The 12462-nt window shown below is 41.3% G+C and overlaps 1 protein-coding gene and 1 pseudogene across 2 annotated transcripts in view; one reads left to right on the top strand and one right to left on the bottom strand.

The window, feature by feature from the left end:
* The window catches only part of LOC103278655 (uncharacterized), a 356515-nt gene that overhangs the window by 86229 nt on the left and 257824 nt on the right, over nt 1–12462 (bottom strand). The window lies entirely within an intron of this gene.
* Nucleotides 8352–12462, top strand: part of LOC134298599 (large ribosomal subunit protein mL66-like) — a 29712-nt pseudogene continuing 25601 nt past the window's right edge.

Below are 12462 nucleotides of genomic sequence, written 5' to 3'. Positions count from 1 at the left end.
CCTGTTTTTTGATGTGTGTTTTTCCACTCAAAGATCTCAGAAGAGGAAACTCATTGCTTATGCTGCAATTTTGATAACCTAACTGGCAGAACAGTTATTCAAATTTTTAAAGCTTTTAAATGCGGCAAGATCAACCTGGCTATCCACATAAATAATTTTGACATGATAAGTATGCGAACGCGATGATAACTGATAAGTGAAGCAATTACCTTGCTTTTTTGGATTATATTAAATGAAGATTCTGATAGATTAATGAAAAGAGACAAAGCAGACAAAAAGGCGGCTGTAGAGCTTTTGGGCACTCTGTTATCTCTATTATACCATATTGAAATAGAGAAGCTATCACCAATCATGCTTCCTCTGTAACTTCTAGCTTCTCAAGGAGAACAATGAATAAATTGTCACATGACAGTAAGTGATAAATTGGGATTGGCAATTTTTTTTATAATGGAAGTGTAAATAAAATTTTTAGCTGGCCCATGACTGTATTTTTTATGCGTTTGGTAGGAATTTAGGTTGTTTTACAACATGTGAGGTCTGCTTTAATGTATCCCCTCTATAGTTCTGTGTTAACTAGCCAGTTGAGGTTACAGAGATAATTCCAGAACTATTACTATTTCACAGGCTGCAAAAATGTATTACATTATTGCTGGATGTTCTTATTAAAGCTGATTGCACTTGGGACCAGCCTCAACTTTTTCATCGCATGCTCCCAGTTGGCCTTTTTGCTTCAGCCACCCCACTTCCTGCAGGAAAGTTCTTTTTCAGCATTGGCATTGTGAGAAGGGTGAAAGTAGGGTTAGGTTGCAGCTGCATATCTGCAGGAACCAATGGCCTGGGAAAGGATTGTTACTCTATGGGTGGATCTGCACTGTAGAATTAATTCAGTTTGACAACATTTTGACTGCCTTGATTCAATGCTATGGAATCATGAAATCATGGGAGTTGTTGTTTGGTGAGGCACTAGCACTCTGACAGAGATGGCTAAAAATCTTGTAAAACTATAACTCCTATGATTCCATAGCATTGAGCAATAACATTTAAAGTGGTGGCAAAATGCATTAATTCTGCAGTGTAGATACACATTTGGTAATCCTACTATAGCTGTGTGGACTTATGTATAACAGGCAAGGTAAATGACTGCCTCCAGATTCATTTACTGGATATGCGTGACAACCAAGAGTCCTTCTAGAGGTCATTTTATTTCACCAGCACTCGCTTTTCTTTTTATTTTCATTTTGGTGGACAAACATATACTTGTAGGTTTTATTTTTAACATGTTGTAGTTAGCTGGTGAAACAGGCTTATATGCTCGCTCCCTTTCTTTCTGTTTTGCTGTTCATGCATGTGCAGTATGCAATTCTGAAGACAGTTGCTGTTTGCATTGCTTGTTGTAGAGAGGCACACCACACACGGCTACAGAAGTTGTGACTAGAGCAGAATCCCATTCTTTTCACAGTTTAAGCTTTATTGCATTGTTAATAAATGGTTGCAATCTGCATAGACTCAGGACTGTGTCTCTCCAATTCTCCTTCATCATCTAGATTCTATCAAATGCTGATGCTGTTAAAAATACTTCCAACTAGACAGAGGTCAAGAAAGAAAAGGGTCAGCTGGGCAGATGTACAAAGATTTACAAAATGGGTTTTACTGTAAGAGGTTTTGTTAACTGAAGTATGCATGCATCTATCTAGCTATCTATTACACTGACTTGGAAGATAGTTTTTTTTAACACTAATGAGAAATTCAGGACTTTATTGCACGAGGGAGGTAAGCCAATATTGAAACTGGTGGATAGTCCCTATTGTATAATACCGTGCGCATGCCACAGCTGGACTGCCTCCTCTCCATACTAGAAATATCATTTTTCCTGCCTGAGTACTGGAAACACTTCTTTGCCAGAGATTTCTTTGGGAATCCTTCAGGGAGGGATAACCTGGCCACAACTACATTGTGCCCTCTAATGGATCATTGATGGAAGAAAGTGCTACAATATGGGATCAGATGCTGGGATATAGGGCCTGTCTGGAAGGGCCCATTGTCATCCAAACCGCTTAATGTGGAAAAAAAAGGACTATTAACTGATTATTTCCAGTGTGTAAAAAACATATATTTTCAATGACTCTGCAATGCAACAATGCCTGGAGAGCAGCAATGTTGTCTGATAAAGCAGAGCCAAAAACAGGATTAATGCATCATTATGATGGTATAACATAATAATGCCCTAGGATGTGAATGTAGAAGTTGCACAAAGTTGCTCACTTCTGAACAGGAATGTAGCTATGGAGACTCTCTCGCCCTTTTCACATGTTTTTTTTTTGCCCCTTTTTCTTCTTTTGGATGGGGCCTGCTAAGTGTCATCAGATGACACTGGCTTGGCCCTGTCCACATTCCTCCCAAAGTGGAGGGGAAGTGTTGCAAGACGCTTCCTCTGCCACCATGGGAAGGAAAGTGTTTTTTGGGCAGCTCAATTGGGTAATGTTTTGTTGTCCTTTCCTCCATATGATGGGGGAAAGGGCAACACGGCAACATTTGTTGTTGCCCTTTCACTCATATGATTGGCGCCCATATGAAGGGCTCCAATGCACCTTGTCCCCTCTCCACCATATGATGGGGGAAGGAGAGAAGGCATCTGGGGTGCTACAAGGCACCCTGCGTGCCTGTCCTTTCACCAGCAACTGTCGGCGAAATGGCATGGCCCCAGGGGCCATATTAAGAGGTCATCTGTGTGTGTATGGGTGCAAAGTGAGGACATTGCCCCTCAAAGGAGAACTCAGCATGTTTTTCTAATTCCCAGATTTCAGCATATTTAGACCTTTTCTGTTTTATCTCTTCTCATTCTATGTTCTATGCCTCTTCCTTTAATTTGATTGCTTAAATTATATGTCTAAATACTCAATCCAAGTTTTAAGTCACTGCAGTGTGAGGAATTTGTGTAGTGAAGACAACATCTCTTCATGGAGCAGAAGTTTTTCTTTTGAGGCAGCCTTGCCCTCATTTCACTCCCTGTAAATACACCCCTACCCCTCATGCCAATCTTGCCTTTAAAAAAATAGCTATAAAGCACACTATTCATCACTTTGGTCTCAGTTGTTGGCCTCTCACTCAAGACTCCTTAAAAAGTCAGGTTTAATGAACTGATCTCCATAAAGTGTTTGCGTCGTGAGGCTTTGCTTTTCTTTATACAGGGAAAGAAAACTGTTCTGGCATCAAAGCTTCTGATGATGAATGAGTAGCAAGCATGGCATTTGAATCTTACACAGGCACTTACTTCAATGTTACTAATTTCCAGAATAAAAAAAGTGATCTTGTCCTCCTGTCATCCCATTTAAAAGCCTTCTCACTTAAGGAGAGGGAGGAAAGGAATAACTCTTAAGGCTTCCAAAGAGCAAGAACTTCCCCTCTCAGCAAAAGTCTGGCAACTTGTTGAGTGGTTCAATTGTCTCCTTCTTTCTCTCCCTTTCTCTTTTGTCACAGTATCCTGAAATGTCAGAAATAATTGCTCCATTTATGGGCTACTTTGAGGATGTTCTCAATTCATTTCAAGTTGGCTGTTATTTCAATAGCATGCAGTTAGCCAAGTCATTGGTGTAGATCAGTGCTAATTCCAAGAAAATGTTACAGACCTTCCTCCTATCACTGCTGGTTACCCAAATCTGCTCTAATAAATGCAAATACCAGGGTGCTACAAAGTTCCACATGGTGTTATCAAGACCCCAGTAGTAACAAACAAAACTAATAAATAAGCCACAAAAACATGGCTCATAGCCATGAAACATGGAACTAAAAGAAAGCAGGTTTCAAAACAGAAGGCATGTAAATTACATTGAAATTTCACTTGAAAAAACAGTGTGTAAAAATATTGTTTTCTTGCTGTTTTCTCATATTATTTTTATGTGATAGGAAAGAGCAAGTTGAGCACCCATAGTCAGAAGTGTTGATACTACTTCTGTTATTTGGAGCAACTTATCTATTCACTTTGAGTTGTGAATCCTGCTTCTTGTTAGACATAGCAACCTTTGCATGCTTACTCTTTATCGTTAGTTTGCTTGTTTTCAGGCTTTTTGCAGGTTTGCTTGTCTACATTCGCTCTCTTCCTTCATTGCTCTAATCAGTTTTTCTCCACCCTCTCCATTAGGCCATATGTTTGATTATGAACAACTATTTTTAAATAAAGCTATTTTATATGTTTTACAAAAAATGCTATATTCATTTTCTTTCTCTCCTAGGTCCTATGTGTGTGCGCGTGTGCAAGTGGACTGGTTGTTGTTCAGCTTCTGCCTTACTGCTTACTCTGCATGAGCAAACTGCTATCTTACATTTTCTGGCACCTGATTGATCCTTCCTTTGTCATGATGAAACATAATGTAGAATTTGTTTCTAAGACTAGAAACTATATACATATGAATTATTTGATTTTATTTGAATATTGGATTGAAATTATTTAAAGAGTTAGATACAGATAGATTATTATTGTAAGGGAAAGCCTTTTAAAAGTAAATAAATATCGATAACAAATGGGCACTGAATGGTGTTGTTCACCATGATTTAGAAATGGTTATTAGCACACATCTCTTCTTTGACTGATCTTGCAACAAAATGCAGAAGGGTACTATTGTTGTTTAGGAACCCTAAATCAAGGGGTAAGGAATTATATTTCACATCTGTATACTTATGTGATGTGCTCCTCTCTACAGAGGCTTTTCCTCAGTGTTCACCCTGGTCATTTGGGATTGGGAATTCTAGGAATTGTAGTACAAAAAGTAATATTTCCAAGCCCAGAAAGAGCACCTAGCTAGCACTCATTTGTGAGGCTATTGCAGAAATAAGACAATGGAAAGAAAGGCTGTTGATTCAGAGCTTAGTTTCTCTCCAGCAATTGACAAGTTATCTATATAAGTCAATTTATGCTGGATCAAGTCTGTGTCTACACTCAAGTCTACACTGATGGTCAGATTTGTAAATGTCATTTTATCTCCTGTGAAAAGAAGGTTAATCAATTTCACCTTGGTCTTGTTCTCTTTGTCCCCAAATAGGTGTTGAGCACTGCCAAAACCACAGGTAAAGTAGTAATCGATGTAAGCCAATCTATGTACAGTCTTTTTATTCAGTACATAATATCTAAAGAAATAAACAAACAACAAGCCCAATGGATTCCAGGACTCAAGTCTGTTTTGAAGAAGAAACTACAGTAGAGTCTCACTTATCCAAGCCTCGCTTATCCAAGCCTCTGGATAATCCAAGCCATTTTTGTAGTCAATGTTTTCAATATATCGTGATATTTTGGTGCTAAATTCGTAAATACAGTAATTACAACATAACATTACTGCGTATTGAACTACTTTTTATGTCAAATTTGTTGTATAACATGAAGTTTTGGTGCTTAATTTGTAAAATCATAACCTAATTTGATGTTTAATAGGCTTTTCCTTAATCCCTCCTTATAATCCAAGATATTCGCTTATTCAAGCTTCTGCCGGCCCGTTTAGCTTGGATAAGTGATACTCTACTGTATTTCCATTAACTCTTGTTATGTTGAAATTATCTGTATTCCACTCAATGATGAAGGCATTCTCAGGCTCATCAGAACAATTCCACGTCTAGGACTGTATAACACCAACCCACTATCCCACAACCGTTGTGTTAGTGTAGACCAGACCTGACCAACCTGTGGCACTTCAAGTGTTTGGGTCTTGTGATGACTCATGGGCCATGTAGTCCCGTTCCTAGTACTATTGTGGCAGATGAAGAGGAAAACTTGGGTTTCCCACCGTTTCAGCCAGAATTGGAGCCCTTGCACCTGCAAGATGTTTGCCCACAAGAAGTCAGCCAAACAAGCCTTGAGCAGAAATCTCCCCCGTTTTCTCGCCGGGATAATTATAATCGAGATAGAGGCGCTAGGGAGGCGAATTGCAGAAGCGCCAGAATTGCTGCCAGACAATTAGCTGATTAAGCCTGTTTCCCTTGGGAAATCTTAAGGAGTCATGCATCTGGACACAGTATGGGTTTCACTTCTTGTTCCCCAGGGAAAGTGTTCCTTGGCGGGAAAACAAGATCCTATATAGGTGTTTACCCGCAAGGAGATCCTTGCGGAGTCAATTCGTCAGCTTCGGGAGTGAGATCGTGTGTGGACTACGCTACTCCTGTTCCTTGTTTCCAGGACCTTGTTCTTGTTCCAACCCTGCCTTGTTCCCCGGACCTTGCCACGGACCTCGCCACGGACCCTGTTCTCGTCTCCTGCTTCTTGTTGCCTCGAATCAAGCCTTGTTTGCCAAGAATCTAGTTTGCTCTCCAGCCTTGTTGTCAAGCTCTATTGGACTAAAGGACCTTGTCATTTCCCCACACTTTGCTCGGCAGAGTGTGTGTTTCGGTTATTGGATTATAACTTTGGACTCTAATATCTCATATTGGACATTAATTTCCTGGACTATATTTGACCTTTCCTGAAAGGTCTACTTCTGAACTTTATTCTTCACCTGTTTTTATTGACTTTATATATTCCTTTAATAAAGATATTAGATAGATTCTGGTCTCTGCGCATGGTTATTGGTGCTCTGCAGCCTGGGTCTTGACAGGTCTCCAACTCCCAGAAATCCCAGCCAGCTTACTAATTGTTAGGAATTGCGGAAGTACAATATACCCAGACTGCCACAGGTTGGCCAGGCTTGGTGTAGACAATGGATACACACCAAGATGAGCAGCTTTGAGATTTCATCTCTCTTCAGTGGTGCAATTGTGCCAGTTCATCCATCCCATGCTCAGTTTTCTGCACATCCTGATGACCCTGCCTTCTTACACTATTGCTTATCTGGTGTTCCTTGTGGTTATTTTATTTTATTTTTAACATTGTTGTGCAATTCTAACATTTAAAAATATTGAAGATATAAGAAAAATAACTTCAATGTAACCATATTGGGAATAGTGAAAGGGAAAGAGAAGAATTGTGTCCTCTGATGTCATGTTACACTTACTTACTTAGGCGATCCCTCTTAGTTCGAGGATGAGGGTCCTCCATTTCTTGGAAGACACCTGCGCGTGATTTTTTTTTAATGTGTGGAGGTCGGTGCACGGCCGGTCAACACAGTCTTTACAGATTGAGGTTCCAGCAGTGGTGTGATTAACACAACGAGAGTGGCTTCTCAGTCTGTTGCAGCCTTCTTCTACCTTCACAGCCGTTGGAACATGTACCATGTTATCCTCCGCCTGCTCCGCTGTTGAGGTCTTTGGGTCTTCAAATTGTGCTTGGTCTGGAACCTCCCCTGCGGCCACTCCTGGGAGTGCATGACTCCAGTGGTTGAGCCCGCAGGTTCATCAGAACACGCAAGCCCCCTCACCACGTCAAGGTGACAATCCATTGAGGGGGTGTCATGTTACAACTGGAATCCTGGCACAGAAGCAGAAGGGACCCATAGCACTACAGTCAGTAGTGGGAATATAACAAGGTGGAGTTTTACCAATCAATATCTAGGGATGAGAGAATCATTGAGTAGGGTGGAGGGAAGCAAACTCATAGTGGGATGCACATGGCATCATGTGATAGGGACGTTTCTTGACAGTCCAGCTGCAATGCTGTTTTTCATTCCTTTTATGATGAAATCCCTAATCTTAATCTGTGTATTTAAAAGTAAGTTCTTTGATGGAAAGTAAATACCAGGTCAATGCATTTGCTCTATCATGACTGTCCCAGCATAGGAAATAAAAGGTGAATGTTTTTATTCTTTCCTTCATATATAACATTACAGGAGTTTTTTGGCTTCCTTCTGTTAGTACTTTCAGGTTGTAATTGGCAACATGCTAGGATAAATGTCACTTGAGAGCAATTAATCAAACAGTAAGGATCCAACTGAGGTGATTTTCCTATAACAAATACTGAACTGTGTGGTAAAATATTGGACCAGTCAAGTAGCCACTTTAGACTTCTGTCTTGTACTCAGTTATCTGCTTATACATCAACTGAACATAATGGCACTTACTTTTGAACTGACATTATATTGTGACTTTGGTACACACAAAGAGACACAATATCCCCAAAACCGTTTGCAGTGACTTTTGAAAACCTCTTTTGAAAAATCAAATTTAAAGGTGGGATTTCAATTGACGGCAAACAACTTTCTCATCTACTCTTCACATATTATTGTGTCCTTTTCACCAAAAAATCTGGAAGATTTACAACATGAACTCCAACAACTAGCTTGACTCTCAAAATCAGTAGGCCTGGAAATGAACTTGAAGAAAACGAAATGGATAAAAAATGAGCCTTTTGACCAGGGCTGCATTGTTGCAAACGGAGATGAAACTGAAGAAGGACTGAATATGTATCTCTTGGACAACAACTACAGTCGAATAAGAGAATGGTCAAGAATGGAGAATGGTCAAGAAGATGCAAGGCTGCTTGGATGGCTTTTAATCGAAACTGGATAGTGCTAACAGATACTAAACCGCCAATGAAGGTCAGAGCAGATATCTTTAACACTACAGTTCTACCGGCAATGTTATATGCATCTGAAACATGGGCAACAACAAAGTTAGAGGAGGAAAAACTGGCGGTGACTCAGTGAGCAATAGGAAGAAGGATGTGTGATGATAAAGTCAGCAACAAAGAGCTGTGTCAAAGAACCGGGGTATGTGACTTAGTCAATGAAATCTATGAGGAAAAAAGAAGATGGGCAAGGCATATATCATGAACAAAAGACAAGGATGGACATGGTGACTAACAAACTGGATACCAAGAGACTACAAGCAGACCTCACACTTGATGGGACGAACCTTGGGTAGACCTCACACTTGATGGGACGAACCAATGGTTAAGCTATTCGGCCAGAAATGGAAAAGAAAAGCACAATATTGTATATTTTAGCAAATGGTAGGGGGACACGGAAAGAGCCTCCCCGAAGATTGAGTACATTCAGTCGGGCGTCCCCTGGGCAACATTTCTTGTAAGCGGCCGATCTTTCCAAACCCAAAAGCATTGGATGAATGGATGAATACCAAAGGTCTTTATCAAGACCATTGCTAAAGATTATGTCTATTAATATAGAAGGTTTGTCACTTGCTAAGGAAGAACTATTAGCCAAAATGTCTGAGGACATTTCATGTGACATCCTATGTATACAGGAAACACACAGAGACACCACAATGAGAAGACCAAAAATTCTTGGAATGCAACTGGCAGTGGAACGACCTCACAGACAATATGGCAGTGCCATTTTTGTACGATCTGGTGTAGCAATCTCTGCAACTTCCCTCACAGAAGTGAACAACATTGAAATCTTTATCTGTGGAACTTGATAGTTGCACCGTATCATCACTCTATAAACCACCTGGGGCTGATTTCTATTTTACACCCCCAACCAGTTGCCACAATCATGAAGCCCATTTTGTTGTGGGAGATTTCAATAGCTATAGTTGTGTCTGGGGCTATGACGAAGATGATAGAAATGGCGAAGCAGTTCTAACATGGGCCGACAATAGTAGAATGAGCCTCCTCCATGACAGTAAATTACCACCATCATTTAATAGCGGCCGATGGAAGCGTGGTTATAACCCTGATCTGATTTTTGTAAAGGAAAGCATTAGCCACCAATGCACCAAAAGGGTATTAAACCCAATACCTAACACACAACACAGACCAATATGCTGCGTAGCATATGCAGCTGTAAGACCAAAATGTGTCCCATTCCGCAGAAGATATAACTTCAACAAAGCTAACTGGACAAAGTTTACAGAGACCTTGGAAGCTGCTATTTCTGATATAGAACCTTCTATAGAAAATTATGACCTGTTCGTAGAAGCTGTGAAAAGATCCTCAAGGCTCCCAATCCCTAGAGGCTGTCGCACAAGCTACCTACCAGGCCTAAACGAAGAATCACTAAATCAGCTACAAGAATATCTCAGATTATTTCAAGAGAATCCATACAGTGATGGGACTATAGCAGCAGGCCAAAAACTATCCACAGCCTTAGCTAATGCTAAGAAAGACTGTTGGATAGAGCTGCTTGAGAACCTGGACATGTCCAAGAGTAGCCGAAAAGCCTGGCAATTGCTGAGACGCCTGGATAGTGACCCTCTGGTCAACCCTGGACATGCGAACGTGACACCAGATCAGATAGCTCACCAGCTAATTCAGAATGGGAAAACCAACTGCAGCAGAATAAAGATGAAAATCAACAGGGTGCCAGAACTTGAAACCCACCAGTTGTCTTCTCCTCTAAACCTGAAAGAACTCAGAGAAGCCATCAAGCGATGTAAGACTGGTAAAGCACCTGGCCTAGATGACCTGATGATGGAGCAAATCAAACACTTGGGGGCCAAACCTGAAAACTGGCTTTTGAAATTCTACAATCAATGCCTGGCACACAAACAGATTCCCAGAGCATGGAGGAAAACTAAGATAATTGCCATCTTAAAACCTGGTAAAGATGCCTCCAACGCCAGGAACTATCGACCAATCTCCCTCTTATGTCATCTATATAAGGTCTATGAGAGGGTGCTATTAAATCGACTAGGACCTGTTATCGAACCCAAGCTTATTGCACAACAAGCAGGTTTCAGACCAGGGAAAAACTGTACAGGTCAAATTCTTCATCTGACTGAACATATCGAGGAAGGCTATGAGAAAGGCTGCATTATGGGAACAGTCTTTGTGGACCTTACGGCAGCCTATGATACGGTGCAAAATAGAAAAATGCTGCATAAAGTCTACCATATCACCCGGGACTTTGACTTTACAAAAACTGTCCAGACCCTCTTAGAAAACCGCAGCTTCTACGTGGAGTTTCAGGGCCAGAAAAGCAGATGGAGGAGGCAAAACAATGGTTTACCCCAAGGCAGCGTTCTTGCACCGACCTTATTTAATATCTTCACGAACGACCAGCCACAACCACCACTCACAAAGAGCTTTATATATGCTGATGACCTTGACCTTACAACACAAGCGAAAGATTTTGAAACAGTTGAAAAGCAACTCACCAATGCCTTGAAAGATCTCTCCAGCTACTACAAAGAGAACCACCTGAAGCCTAACCCTTCCAAGACACAAGTGTGTGCTTTCCACCTACGTAACCGTGAAGCCAACAGGAAACTGAAAGTTACTTGGGAAGGCCAAGAGCTCGAACACTGTTTCCATCCTAAATACCTTGGTGTCACCTTAGACCGAACACTAACATATAGGAAACACTGCATGAACACCAAGCACAAAGTAGCTGCACGCAACAACATCCTGCGGAAACTGACTGGCAGCGCATGGGGTGCAGACCCACAAGTAATAAGAACATCAGCCCTGGCCTTGTCTTTCTCAACTGCTGAGTACGCCTGTCCTGTTTGGCACAAGTCTGCACATGCAAAGCAGGTGGACATAGCACTGAATGAAACATGCAGAATCATCACAGGATGCCTTAAACCTACACCTGTTGATAAACTCTACAAGTTAGCTGGCATTGCCCCTCCTGATGTGCGACGGGAAGTTGCTGCTAACGGTGAGAGAAATAAGGTCGAACATTGTGAAAGCCACCCACTGCATGGCTATCAGCCTCCTCCCAGTAGACTCAAATCAAGGAAGGGCTTCATGAGAACCACTACTCCTCTTGATGTTCCTCCAGCAGCAGCAAGGGTGTCTCTCTGGGCAGCTAAACCTGGCAATTCTAACTGGATGGCCCCCCATGAGGGTCTTCCTCCAGGGGCAAACCAAGAATGGGCAACTTGGAAGTCCCTGAACAGACTCAGAAGTGGAGTGGGCAGATCTAAAGACAACTTGGCAAGGTGGCACTACCTGGAGGAATCCTCCACCTTGTGTGACTGTGGAGCTGAACAAACAACTCAGAATATGTATGCTTGCCCACAATGCCCTGCCTCATGTATGGAGGAGGAGTTGTTTAAAGCTACGGACAATGTGGTTACTGTTGCCTGCTTTTGGTCCAAAACTATTTAGTTGCTTGTGATTTCTCCCCCCCCCCCCCCCATCATTTTGAAATGTATTTGTTGTACAATGCTTTTGACACGAAATAAATAAAGCAAATGGTAGATTTGCATTTAGCCCAAAGGAGTGGATTGACAATAAATAGAATAGAACAGATTGTGACAACCAGTGTATAGTGGCTTGAGCACTGGACCATGACCCTATAGACCAGAGTTTGAATCCTCACTCAGCCATGGAGACCCACTGTGGGACTTTGCACCAATCACACCTTCTCAGTCTCTGGGGAAGGAAAAGGGAAAACCACTCTGAATTAATCTTTTAAAGAAATCCTTTAGGATCGCAATAAACTAGAAATGATTTGAAAGTACACAACAATAACAGTACAGCATGGTACTATTAGAGAGGCCACATTCTCTTCTCTCTAGCTCAATATTATGGTTTCAGGTAAAGCTTTTATCGTGCCATGCTTCATTCACTCAATTGTATAGTAACATCAGATTACCACCAGATAATCTGGCCTCAATATCTGCTTATAAATTATTTTTGAA

This window comes from Anolis carolinensis, chromosome 4, assembly GCF_035594765.1.
Source record: "Anolis carolinensis isolate JA03-04 chromosome 4, rAnoCar3.1.pri, whole genome shotgun sequence".
NCBI lineage: Eukaryota > Metazoa > Chordata > Lepidosauria > Squamata > Dactyloidae > Anolis > Anolis carolinensis.
This window is presented reverse-complemented; position numbering and strand designations above follow the sequence as displayed.